This window comes from Molothrus ater, chromosome 1 (assembly GCF_012460135.2).
Source record: "Molothrus ater isolate BHLD 08-10-18 breed brown headed cowbird chromosome 1, BPBGC_Mater_1.1, whole genome shotgun sequence".
Taxonomy (NCBI): domain Eukaryota; kingdom Metazoa; phylum Chordata; class Aves; order Passeriformes; family Icteridae; genus Molothrus; species Molothrus ater.
The window spans coordinates 117,484,436-117,496,973 of record NC_050478.2 but is presented as its reverse complement, the minus strand read 5'-3'; the positions used below and the strand labels follow the sequence as shown (position 1 = coordinate 117,496,973).

Below are 12,538 nucleotides of genomic sequence, written 5' to 3'. Positions count from 1 at the left end.
GAGCAGGACCTTTGAGCTGAGAGCTGTTCCCTGATCACACAGTTTAGACATGAAAAGAAAGTCTTATGTATTCCCCTTCATAATTAGACCTCAGCCTCTTGATCCACCATGTTTTCCTCATCCACCATTGCTCAAATTGATTTTTCCAACTGTTTCCTCACTCTAATATTTTTCCCTAATTATTTGGTGTGATATTTCTGAAATATCAGAAATTGCTAGATAGTCTCCAGCTCAAATATTTGTCAGGCCCAGGACTCCATATTATATAAAAACCATGGGAGCAAATGCTGCCAATATGACTTATGTTCAGCAAGTTTAGCACACTCTGACAACCAAGATAATGCATGATGATGATATTTATATCAAGGTTTAAAAAAAAAAATCAGCTTTAAAGAGGATACAAAGAAATGTGTATTTAAATGTAAGTCATGACTTAGTTATTGATTTCTCCACTGGGTTATGCATGAATATGTCATTAGGAGATGTCAGACCAGAACATCAGTGAAAGTTTCATTCTTTGAACTAAGCTAATGGTCACATTGACAGTGAATATATAATGTGTGAATCCATATATATATATGGCCAATATATATATACACGCTGACTTTCCCATGCATGAATGTATGATCAGAGATATAAATATGTAAATATGCATGTAAACATGTTATTAGATATAGGTACATGTATACATGGAAATCTAATGAAAGAGAAGCAAAGAAGCTGAAATGACTTCTACATCTCCATTCACAGGTCTACATGTGTCAGAAAGGGCCACCAGCTCTGTCCTCATTGCAAAAGCTACTCCACAAGTGGCCTGAGCTCCAAGTGTCCTTGTGTCACTGGAAACCAGAATTTTGGAGGAACTCTTTGAGACATGCAGGAATCTAGTTTTCATTAGTCTGTGAGACATTTGAGCAGGTAATGACCATAACTGTTAATGCAGATTATCCATGTAGGGCCCTCTTAGACTCTGTGGGGAGCCATACCATAAAGGCAATGTATTTTCAGGTGTAAGGATCACATCTTAATTTGATTAAGTAATTAGATTAATAAAATGATACTGTTATAGCATTTGTTACAATAATTATTATATAAATAATAATGTTTTTATAATAAGAATTAATAATAATAACAACTTTTCTGCATGGGAAAATTAATGTTAACGTCCTAAAATTGGGGCAAAACTCAGCAAAGGTCTGGAGACAGAAGGGAGAAATATTAGGGATAGAGAGTGGATTTTTCCAGTAGCAAAGTCACATTTGGGTCACCTTTTCAGGGCTTTTGTCCTCTGGCTTCTTCAAAACAAATGGTTGAGAGTTCCAGCTCTACTCCCTTTCTTCTACATCTCCTCTTTGCAAAGCATATTACAGTAGAGAGCTCCTTCATCTAAGCAATTTGCAACTTCCCTTCCATGTGGAACACCAGGCAGAGCTGTACAAACAGTTATGATTAATCTATTTTTAAGCCATTCAGCAGCACCACTTTGCATTGTATCTGGCTGAGATGGAGTTCATTTTCCCCCAGCAGCCCTCACAGTGCTGTTCTTTGCATTGGTAGCTGGAAAGGTGCTGATAACACATCAGTATTTTGGCTACTGCTGAGCAGCTGGCACGGCATCAGCGCTGTTTGCTCACCCTTCTGCACCCCACCAGCAGCTTAGGGTTGGACAAGATCCTGGGTGGGGACACAACTGGGCCAAATTAGCCAAAGGGATAGACCATGCTAAATGACATCAACTCAAACACAACAGCTAAAGGGAAAGGAGGAGAAAGGGGCATTTGTTTTTTACACTGTTTGCCTTCTGGAGGAGCTGCCAGGAGTGCTGAAGCCCTGCCTTGGGAAGTGGCCCGGCAGATCACTTGCTGGTGGGAAGTAGAGAATAAAATTATTTGTTTTTCTCTTTACTTGTGTGTGTGCAAACTTTGGCTTTTGCTTTAGTAAACTGCCCCATCTCAACTTAAAACTTCTCATCTTATTTTCTCTGTGCTGTTCAGCTGGGAAGGGGGAGAGACAGACGAGGTTGGGGGTACCTGCTGTCTAGACATGGTCAGTCCACCACACATAAGTAGCACAAAGACTTAGTCACAGTTCTCTCTAGACTGCTGCCAGACTTTGCCAGAGTGAAGGAAAAAATCGTTGCTTGTGCTTTCTCAGGACTTTTTCCTAGACATTCCTGTTCCTCTTGGGTGACTGGACCTGTGTGATGGCCTGAGAAAAGAGAAGCACAGCTCAGAAAATAAAGGCAAGGGATAATGAGTATAATTTGGAATTTCAGATTTACCTAAAGATGTAAGGAAAAAGAAGTGTCAGTATCTGTTTTGTCCCTACCTACAGGTCTTTGGCCCTAAGGCAATTCAGACAAGAAAGTTTCCGAGAGTGGGGAGAACACTCAGATTACATGCAGAAAATGGGTAAGCCTCAGAATTTAGCATGGATCCAAAATCAGGGTGATTTCTAGTTACTGAGGAGCAACATTAGATGTCCCACTTTGCTTTCTAAAATTCTTTGTTCCTGCTTGCAAACAGAAACTTAATTTATAAAAAGACTGGTTAACCCAAGTCACATTTTGAGTCATAGAATAATTTTACTCTTTTTTTTTTCTTTTCTACTGTGTCATCTTAAGAGTTGATTGCTTTATGCTGGCTGAAGAGTGTTGCTCTTGGACCATTTAAGAAATACACTACTAACTGTACCTTGCTGAAAAATGCAAAATACTCACCATAATATGGAAGTAGGCCTAAGAAACTGAATGATAAATCCTATAATGAGATATACAAGTGAGGCAGGTCATTTGACTAAACACAGAAATGACGCATCATGCTGGATTTTTGTATTCCTTGTTTGGGAACTGCATGATTGTGCAAAAATAATTTTTATTTTTAAATTAGATACAGAAAACCCCATTCAAGTCTGCTTTCAAAATAAGAGTGTTTTATCAGTTGTATTTATATTCATTGAATTCCAGGGTTACATTTCAGAAACAGTAGGGTACTTGCTTTGATGCTGAGATTAGAAAAATGTCCACTCTTATTTTTTCCAGCACTGAATTGAAAATAAAATGCTTTCTGAAGATTCAGTTGGGCTTTTTCAGCCAAATTTACTTAAGCATGCCTGTTCATTGTGGAGCTGAGGAAATGAGGAGAGGATGATGAGTGCTGAGGATTGTTTTCTTCTGTGTCTGCAAAGCTTTTTTTATCATTTTCCTTTGAAGTCTCTGAAAGTTATCTGGTGTTTGTATTAACTTTTTATATGAAAAGAGAAACTGATTTGTCTTTCTAGGGACCATTTTAAACATCAGAGATTGTGAAGAGCAGGAATGAAATCCACCTGACTAAACAAAGCCTAGCACAATAAATGCAGACAGTGGAAGGGTTTGGTTTCAATTCTGACTTCACTCTTGCAATAGTGCTATCTAAATTTACCTCCTAAACAAATGAACACTGCAGCTCCCACTCCAATGAGAGAAATTTCTCTATGCGTGCCTTGAGGTTCCTTCTGACGTATAATAGTTGGATTTCAGAGCAGCATTCATGGGGTAAAATAAAAAAAAAGTGCAGAAAATCCAGGTATAGCATCTTTCATGATGACTAGTTAGGAACAGAATGAATTTCACTACCTGTTAATGGGTTTTATGAAACTGCAGCAAGGTAGCAAGGTCTGCATCTGTTTCTCTAATTGATCCTGTAAGGGAACACAATGCTCAAGTTAGTTTTGCTTTCAGTGAAAGTTAATCCCTGTTTTATTTCAGCCTTAACACAGGGCACCCCAATAAGTTTATTTTCAACTCTCTTAGATTTACTTGGCCCTAAAAAACAGGAGAAAGACAATTGAGTGTATGGGATTTAGTCTTTGTAACTCAAATGTCACAGAAAGCCATAAAAGTCACGACCTTCTGGGTTTGATTTCCTGATGATATATGACACATATGTCTGCCTAATTTAGTGCTTATTAAATGAATAATGTTAATGGTTAAAGAGTATGAAGCCTTAATTAGATTTTGCAGGCAGCTAACTACTGTAGCAAAAGGAGCTCTTTATTTGGTATTTATTGCAAACATTTCAGAATGCCACCAATATAATCTGAGAAGACTAAAGCCAGTAGAGAAGCTGCAACCTTTGTTAAAAACTAATGGGTTGTGTGTCATTTTTAAAAATTGATTTTGATGTTATTCACAGGTGGAGATTTGTTTTTTATTGAGTCTTGAAAAGCAATAATTATGGGACACTTTAGATGTAAAAGAACAAACTAAGAAGGACGCTCAGCAGTTTATTTAGAAACACTTCCAATTTGAGCTTCTCTAGATCTTTTAAAGAGGTTGCATTAGTTGATGCATCTACTTCAGAGTTAGAGTTAGAATGATGCAAGAAATGCACTTGCAGTTCAGTCACAAATGACTGACCATAGATTTACTGCTACTCTTACCACCATAACAGAAGATATTTCCAAATATTTGTTGTCCAATACTCACAGTATTCAAATCACGGTCTGTGATTCCATAATATTGTCCAAATTCTTACCTGAAATGCATTGTTCATTATTATTCACAGTTCATTTGTTAGTCATAACTCATTATCTTTTGTTAAAGTTTCAGTCAGCTAATCAAGAAGCAGAAAATATACTGTATGACCAACATCATCCCACAAATAATGATTAATCAAAATGAGCAGTTCCTGAAGAGCAGAGTAACTAAAAATCATTCAGCTAAACCAGTTATCAAAGACATAAAATACTCATGTATTGACACCAATCAAGAGTGTTTTGTGAATGAGTCATGAACCAACAGCCAATTTCATTTAGGTTTCCTAATAGCAGTAGTAAATGAGTGTTTTGACATAAAATACTAAATTTAAGTGTCATAATTCCCTTTCTTTAAATACTACTTCTGCATGCCTTATCAGAATGAACTGGGCAATCTACACTTAGCTGTAGAATTGCCAATGTCTTTTGTGGGATAAGGATTAGCACCTCTATGCGTTTTATTAAACCCTCATGTTAGTTAATGCTTCCTTGGCTTGTCTTCTCTGTAAAAAACTGTAACTTCTTGTTTCCATAGTCTCATCTTGGGTCTCACTGACCATTTGGCATTTTCTTATACTGTTTTAGCAGGAACTCCATTTTGTTGATTGAATGATGACATTTCTGGACTGAGAACTTGACCACTCATATCCTTGTTCTAGTTACACATTCAAATTTACCATTTTTGTCTGAATTCAGATTAATAATTTTTCCATCCTTTAACCATATTTCAGCACTCTATGCATCATCATTTTGAAAGACCAGAATTCCCTGCATTAAGGTAGCTCCGTTATGCAATGCATTAATACGTTGAATGGTTTATCTACTCCAAATCAGGCTCCAGTAAGTCATGGCCAAATTATATACTGCAACTGAAAAGAAAGTGGTTAAATTTAAAGATGTTCTGAAAAGACTGAGCAAAATATAAAGATACAGAATTTACCTTGAAGTTCTCCAAGACCTTACCATCATCTCTGAATTATGTGATTGTTGGAGCCCCAATTTGAATTAGATGCAATTCCATTAAATAAAAATGACAGTGGAAGATATGGTTTCAACCAGTTATATTTAATTATTTTCATGAGAAAAATGATCATGATGCATTGTGTAGTTCCTTTTCTAGAACAGGTACATTGAGATGTTCTGAAATTCCTATTCCAGCTGATAAATCCAGACATGACATTTTGCATGAGCCAGGAGATATAGTTAACTCAGAATTGTTGGAATAAGAAAACCCAAGAGCTTTTAGCATTGCCTAAACAGATATTGCCATTATTTACTGAGAAAGAGAATTCTTTTTTTTGGTCACATCTGAGATCTGTAGGTGTGAGAGGCCATAAATGTAATCAAATCTATGGCCAGGGGAGGACAACACCTGCTGTTATTATTGCATGGTATCTACTAATATCCTGGTAAAAAAAAAAACCTTTTCCTTTATATATGAATATACAGCATTATTGTTATACATTATGTGAACACCCAATAATTTATTAAATATATTTTTCAGAACAATACTGATATTTTAAGCATGTTTTTTGAGCATCAAGCTTGTTTTTTGAGCATCAAAGAACAAACTAAGAGCAGAATTATTTTTTCAGTTATAAATGACATATGTTGCATTTACAATGTAATAAGTGTTTTTAAAGAAAAAAACAAGGAGAGTAATACTAAGTGAAGGCTTGCAAATGATAAACAATTCACCTGTTACCTAAATATGAAGGGAAAAAAAAAATCCTTAGCATGGATATACACTTGTCAGACCCAGTGAGAATAGCTGGTCTAATGAACAGCTCTTTTTCATAGGGCTGGAAAAGATGTTGGTTCTGCAGTGTAATTCTCCTCAATTTTCCCCCCTCTCTGAGCTCTACTGCCATCATACAGAGCGATTTGTTGGAGAAATTGCCAATTTTTCCCATTAAAGGAAACTGCTTATCGTTCTAGCTTTCCTAATTTCATGTAGCAGATGATACCATGCATTTAAGAGAGCTCAGAGTGACCTTTCATGCATGATTTTGATGCTTTTTATTGAGAAATACTTCATACACATACATCCTTTAAAGCAGAACAAATGTTCATATATATACAAGAAAAAACTCTTAGAAGCTACAAGGTGTTGATGTTTTTCATTCTTTAATTCATATGGCAATAGGTTTTGAAGATTATCTACAAATGTCATACTTCTGATATTTTGCATGTCTTTTGTTTTGCTAAGTGCTTTCATCCATGTTTTCACATGAAAATAGTGTAACAAGACTGGAAAAAACCCGTGAAATAGGATGAATTTTTTAACATAATATTAACAGACTCTACTACTTAATTGTTTAACAATGGAGAGGTGAATACAAAGAACAAGAGAGGAAATGATAGTACAGAGTTTATGATGAGAAAATCCATGACCATTGGCTTGCAGAGGAAATAAGTACCTAATCATCATACATGGGAACACTTGCTCATTATATGCTAAAACATAAATTGTAAGGATGCATAAAAAACTCTCTTTCAATTGTCTAGCCTCATATTTATCCTCCAAGCAAAATTTGAAATGCTATGACTACATATGGCCTAACTATGCCTGAAGGGATAAACTCAGATGTTTAGAGTAAGAATTTTCCCAATAAATAGTGGTACAATCTGGTTATTTCAGAGCTTTTGCTGGCTAACTCTAGATAAGTGAGAAACTCCTTTTAATCCAATGAAATTATATAATTTATGCACCATGTCATTGCAATCAGGCCACAGAAGTCTACAAAGTACTATTAAATATAAATAGGTCTATCTTGTCCTTAGTGCCATTCTTATGATATTTATTTCACTGTGCTTTCCACTCACAAGTGAAGAGATCTCAGCTAGTGAAGAGATTCTTGTTGCTGTTGAAATGGGTTTGTTCTTTCTCTGTTTTATCTTGTCTGTTAGTGGCAATACTGGAGTGTCCTGAGGCATGGCTATCTGTACACCCAGATCAGCAGAAGGACACCATAGGTGATTGTCTTTGCTACATAAACTGTAAATATTTGTTTATGCCAGCAATGCCAGTTAGTGTAAACCAGTGCCTTCAGGAGCTGGGCATGTTCCGAAAGGCCGAGGAAGGCTCCTGCTTGACCCATTCTGCATTTTTCCATGCTTCCTTAAAATGAAAAGTAAGGAAAATCACTGCTTGCATCTGAGTTTTAAGGCTCTTAGCAAGAGGACCCATGCAAATGAACTGCAAAATCATGTCTGGAGTATGACAGTCTCTTCTCCATAAAAAACAGGAACAGCTTCCATTCACAAGTGAAGAAATCCCTTGCTTTTGCAGTAAAGGAAGACTGGCTTGAGGTCTGCTGTCAGTTCTAAAGCATACATTGAAGATTTGTCACTGTGGGATCTAACTGTGATCTCTGCAGAGATTTGCAGAAACTTGCATTGGTGTGACTGTGCAGAAGCCCCTGTGAATCTGAAGAGGTGTCAATAAAACAGAATGTAGCAAGGAATATGTTTTGGCATTAAGATTTCCAAACATTGGTAATAAGCAATAAGCCATCATTTATGGCTCAGAATTGGAGCCAGAATTTTTTCCATTTGAATGTAACTTGTGACTTTATCCATTTGGGAATGACTTTCCTGCCAATATATACACACACATATATAAAGACTTTCAAATATATTGCCCCCGTGCAAGCTTTGCATCTAGGATAAAACTGAGTTCACAAAAATGTATCCAGAAGCATAGAAACCTATAACTCATATGGATATTGACAGCAGTAGCAAACTGTGTTTTCTCAGTTTAGAAATTAGGACCAATACGTGGAACTTTTGCAATTATGTTATAAAATATTGTTGATGCCATTAAAGAACAAAATAATTAGGACTGTAGCTATGCTGGCAGTGTTAACATCTACTCACTAGCTGGATTAATTAATTTATTTGAAAAAAATTTCATGTTTCTTAGCACTGATCAGAATTTTTTAATTTTCTAGGAAAGCACATTGATACACATTGTACTACACAGAGAGCTTGATTTTTCAGAACAACCAATGAGAGACCATTTCAAAATCTTGGTTAATATGAGCAATTTAAATATCAGTGGGAACTGATTGCAGGAAATTCTGGCATCACTGTGTAAGAGTCATCTGAGAATTTACTGTATTATACAGGACAGCTTGAAACAGCAGTATATATAATTTCTGTTGTACATTGAGCTCATAGGATAGTTGCAGCTAAATGCAGGTAAACAAAGTTTATCTATTTCTGCTTTAGATCATTTGGAGTTTACTTATCAATCACTATTAGGCCTGTGAAACTAAACCTGTGGATTTATTCACTTATGTGCTGTGCAAGTGTATCTCCCCAGTATGATGATGTTAAGGACTGTGACTTTCAAAATCTGTGACATTTGCACATCTAACATGCTAGGTGGTATATGCATCATTAAAAGTCAAGGTCAAAAATGGAGTGTCTAAAACAAACCAAAATAAAGCAAGGTATCTGTATCCACTCTCATTAATTGGGCATTGATATTTATTTTTCCTGGTCCTTCATATAAGGAAACAGTTCATATACAGACATGTATTTATAGTAATATAATCCCAAATCACTGCTCTAATGAAAATCTCTGGAGGTATTTTATCCTTCTATTGACACTTTGAAAGTAAAATATGGATTTCTAACTGCATACAGAACTTTCTGACATGGTTGTCAATGATGGACCGGATCTCTTAATATACAGAGGTTTTAGAATGCAATTCAAATGTATTTTCCATTTTGAAGTTGTGATGGCTAAGTACACCTGCTTACTTAAAAGTTATCTGTTAGTTTGTAGTTTTCAATAGCTTAATCATCATTTTATTTTCTCAGTTTTTATTGCAGGCAGTTCACCCACTCTTCATTTAAACTTGAATGTTACACATCAGAAAATACAGAAAGATGATAATATTTAGAAAACAAAGAAAAAATAAAAGCTGTGTTCAAACACATTATTTATATAATTATCCTATAATTAAAGTAATTACAGTTTGTGATGAGAAATAGTCTTTATTTTTTTGAAACATTTGCAGGTTTCTTGAAGGGTGTTTACTGATTATCGCAGCAAAGTGACATGAAAAATACTTGGAGCTGTTCTCATTTCTGCAAAACATTTAAGCTGCATAAGACATGTTCTTCATGGAACAACTATGTGTCTTTACAGTCCATTAATTGACAGGCCTGTATGAAAGAGAGTTAGACTGATATTCAAAGACATTTGTGAGCTTTTGTAAGCTTGACTACAGCCACAGCTACTCTGCATATGAATTTTTGAATAAGAGTGGATTTCTAACAATATTGCAAGCAATAAAAAATGGTGTAAATGAAGGATTTCTTGCCTTATGGTATTTTTTGAACTTCTAGATCCAATTTGCTTTTCTTCATAGCACCTGGAAAGCTTGAAGTTTACAAAGTGAAAGCTTTGTGTCCATGAAACTACCTGAACCTAGCATCGCTAGTTTTGAAAAAAACCCGCTGACCATTCAAAAATACAGATCTGAGATTCAGAACATGAGGCTGTTACTTAGGAAGCCAACCCAAAGAGTATTTCTGCCTTTCACTGGTAGAAACCTACCACAGGCATTAGAATGAGAGAAGACAGCGCCAGGGATCATCTCAGGGCACTTCCACCACTGAAGTGTGCCTGCTTTGCAGCACTGATACTCAGTTGGCAGCACATAGCCCCTTCTTCACCAAGCACACCCTACCTAGACATTTTGGGGGGTGACTGGGGGTCCTACTGCTCTGTGGATGGGGATGGGTTTCCCTATGGAGCTGTTCTGGATTTTTAATCCTGGATTCATTTTTTTTCACCTCACAAGCCATGTTTCACTCTTCAAAGAACTGCACAACAAAAATCATTATGGACAGATTAATCATAGAAGCAATTCACATACTTCAAATAACACATACATGGGACATATTCAGTAAGAAATACTAGTCAGCTACTACATTTGCTTGATTACATTCATGTAAATATCAATATGTGCACAATCAATACCTACCAGGACTGTGGAAAATTAGGAAAACTATAATTCTCATAGCATGACATTTTTTTCTTTATTGTACAACCAAAGGAAAGTATATATTGACTAGATCTCCAGAGAAAAACATCTATTTATTATTTGAAATGAGCCATATCAAAGACAGAATGGATTTTTCTACAATTATAATAGACAAAGTAGAACTTGTTTGAGAATTTTTTTCTTTCTTCTTTAAATACGATCTTCAGCAAAATGCAATCTTTTATTTTTTTTCCTTTCCAGCCTCATAAGCAAGGGCTAAACACTGTGAGCACATACGGGTGTTAAAATAAAGTTTATAAAGAACTTCATCCATCCAACAACCCACTCTCATTTGGATATTATCTGCTTTCACAAGTTCCTTCCTGCTATCATCACAATCATCATACATGAGCACTTTCCCTGCAGGATGGAGAATCTCCGCTAAGCACAATTTTAGGGTGCACAAGACAATATCTGTTTCTCAGAGGGACATCTTGAAGCTGTTAAAAAAAAAAAAAGTGAGTCTTACCATCTGTCTAAACTGTTCAACATTTACCTGAATAAATTTGTTCTTTGGAGACCTATGAGTTCTAGACCTTGTTTTGGCCCTTTGGTCATGGCCCACAAGCAACTCCTGCTACATCTCCCAGTTTGCAAAAAGAGACCACTATCTGTAAGCAGCCAGTGGCTCCCTACCCATCAGTCTGTAAGGCATAGATAAACTGTTTTTAAGTTGTGATGCCAGTCTTTTTAGATTTAATACCTCAGGACAAATTACTTGGCAGTTCATGTTTGCATGGGTAACCAGATCCACATTAATTGAGTGTGGTTGTTTTTATGCAAACTAACAGGATCTCTGCAATTTTTGGAGCAGCTTTCTGAGACTACCTGCTTGGGAATAAATTAAATAAAATAAGAGATCTGGTTCAGCTGATTTTCTCAAAAAGTATGAGAGAAGTTAAGGGACTTGGACATACAGTGCTGAAAAGATCCTGGAGCTTAGGTAGGGCTGAGTTCTTGAAAGATGCAGTGTAGTTGCCGTACTAAGTCAACTGTTCATAACACTTAGAAAATAAATCCATTACCAAATAATTTTCAACTATTTCTCAATAGTTTAAATAATATAGCAATAGCTGGGGGAATTCATAGCAAGAAAGACTTCAGGGATTTTTGTACTCTATACTTCTACATATGAGAAGACTAATTTTGCTAAGCCTGTCTCTTCCTAAAAGTGCAGCCACCTTGGGCAGTCATTTCAATTTGTAACTAACCCTGCTCTTAAAATATTTCCCTAGAATTTAAAATAAACTTCTTGTCAAGACAGGCTTAACTAAAAAGTCTAAAAAATAAGTCAAAAAGTAGTCTTTCAGCACTCTACAAGTACATTTTTACCACCCTATTGGCACTTAATAACACTTAAAAAAATATTTCTTATATTCTTAAGGGTCATAGATTATTTTTTGGGGCAGAATACATATATACATATACATATATATGTGTATATATATATGTATATATGTATATATATGTATTCCATCTTTCTTATTTTGTTAACCAGAGGAGCTGAGACAGGCAGTTGTGTCAGACTAGCAATTTACACCTTCAGTTGAGGATTTGGGTAAACAACACTGTTTTGACATGTTTCGTTCACTTTGTCTTTTTCATTTGCCTTTATGGATGCTCTCCTTTGTTTTGATGCTCTGGAAGAGGTTTAAGATGCCCTTCCTTAAAACATTGATTTTTTTATTGTCACTAGAGGATACCAGAAAGCACAGAAAGTCTGGTTACAGTCAAGGATCACTCTTGCACTTTTCCTGTGTTCACCACATAGCTGGCATCTGATATCTGTGTGCCCTTCAAAAAGACATGACCTACCTTTGGAGGGCAACTCTAAGTCAACAATTAACAAGCCAAAGCCCTTTGAAAGGACATAGTTCTGGTGTCATAACAGGTACCAATACACAAAGAAGCACTGCCATTTGTTTTGCTGTAATTATCACTCAAATGGTAAAATATTT

The 12,538-nt window shown here is 35.9% G+C and overlaps 1 long non-coding RNA gene across 1 annotated transcript; it reads left to right on the top strand.

The window, feature by feature from the left end:
• The first annotated feature begins 780 nt into the window (after window positions 1-780).
• LOC118684357 (uncharacterized) lies at window positions 781-10,859 on the top strand. The gene is made up of 3 exons (XR_004979825.1): window positions 781-918; window positions 2,335-2,411; window positions 10,782-10,859. It is a non-coding gene; the product is annotated as an uncharacterized LOC118684357 (long non-coding RNA).
• The last annotated feature ends 1,679 nt before the right edge of the window (window positions 10,860-12,538 follow it).